Source organism: Sciurus carolinensis, chromosome X (assembly GCF_902686445.1).
Source record: "Sciurus carolinensis chromosome X, mSciCar1.2, whole genome shotgun sequence".
Lineage (NCBI taxonomy): Eukaryota > Metazoa > Chordata > Mammalia > Rodentia > Sciuridae > Sciurus > Sciurus carolinensis.
In genome coordinates, this window is record NC_062232.1 from 81,389,409 (window position 1) to 81,391,093 (window position 1,685).

The window sequence follows — 1,685 nt, forward strand, 5'->3', positions numbered from 1 at the left end:
GTCTTCTTGATATATGCTTCCCTTAAGCAGAATGAAATGTCCTTCCTTATCCCTTCTGACTAACTGTGGTTTGAGGTTCACTTTATCTGATATGAGAATGGAAACCCCTACCTTTTTATTGAGTCCATGTGTGTGGTATGTTTTTTCCCATCCTTTCATATTTAGTTTGTGGATGTCTTTTCCTATGAGATGAGTCTCTTGAAGGCAGCATATTCTTGGGTCTTTTTTTTTTAATCCATCTGCCAGTGTGTGTCTTTTGATTAATGAGTTTAAGCCATTAGCATTCAGGGTTATTATTTAGATATGATTTGTATTCTTGGTCATTTTGACTTATTTTGCTGTTCAGCTCTACTTGGTTTCTCCTTTTATTGACTTTTCATTTTGGGTAGTCCTTTCCTTCACTGACTCACGCTGTTTTGTTTTTTTTTTTTTTATTTCCTCCTCATGGAATATTTTGCTGAGAATGTTTTGTAGTGCAGGCTTCTATTTGTAAATTCATTTAACTTTTTTTTATCATGAAAGGATTTTACTTCATCATGAAATTGAAAGGTTAGTTTTGCTGGATATAAGTTTCTTGGTTGGCCTCCATGTTCTTTCAGAACTTGAAATATGTTGTTCCACACCCTCCTAGCTTTTAAGGTGTGGGATGAGAAATATGCTGATATCTTTATTGGTTTCCCCCTGAATGTAATTTGGTTCATTTCTCTCACAGCCTTTAAAATTCTGTCTTTATTCTGTATGTTAGGTATTCATTATAATGTGCCTTGGTGTGGGTCTGTTGTAATTTTGTGTATTTGGAGTCCTATAAGCCTCTTGAACTTGATTTTCCATTTCATTCTTCAGATTTGGGAAATTCTTTGATATTATTTCATTGAATAGATTGTTCATTCCTTTGGTTTGTTTCTCTAAGCCTTCCTCAATCCCAATAATTCTTAAATTTGACCTTTTCATGTTATCCCATAGTTCTTGGAGATTCTGTTCATGATTTCTTACCATTTCTCTGTTTGGTCAACTTTGTTTTCAAGGTTAAATATTTTGTCTTCAATATCTGAGGTTCTGTCTTCCAGGTGTTCTATCCTATTGGTTATGCTTTCTATGGAGTTCTTAATTTGGTTTATTGTTTCCTTCATTTCAGGGATTTCTGTTTGTTTTTTCAGAATCTGTATTTCTTTATTGAAATGATCTTTTGTTTCCTGTAATTGCTCTTTTAACTGTTTAAAACTATGGAACACTTCACAAATTTGCATGTCACCCTTGTGCAGAGGTCATGATAATCTTCTCTGTATCTTTCCAATTTTAGTATATGTGCTGCCAAATCTAGCACTAGAGGTATAGGTTTAACTTCTAAATATTTTTGCATTCCCCAAATGTTTGCCTTTATTGATATTTTCTTTACTTACCTTATGGACAGAAAATATCCCATAAATAATTTTACCTATTGATAACTTATTAAGGTTTATTTTGTGACCAAGGATAAGTACTAGCATAAGTTATATTTTATAATATAAAGAATGTGTAAGTTTGTGTTGTTGGGAGAAGTGTTCTATAAATGCCAATATTTCAAACTGGTGGATGCTGTTACTTTTGTCTAATATATCCTCATTGGTTTCTGTGTTCCTGTTCTTTCAATTACTAAGTGGTGAATTTTGCATTATCTTTCTACAACTTTTTATTTTTCTGTCATC

At 32.6% G+C, this 1,685-nt stretch overlaps 1 non-coding gene across 1 annotated transcript; it reads right to left on the reverse strand.

Moving 5' to 3' along the window:
* Positions 1–1,217: 1,217 nt before the first annotated feature.
* Positions 1,218–1,324, reverse strand: LOC124972797 (U6 spliceosomal RNA). The gene has a single exon (XR_007106571.1). It is a non-coding gene; the product is annotated as a U6 spliceosomal RNA (small nuclear RNA).
* Positions 1,325–1,685: the final 361 nt, after the last annotated feature.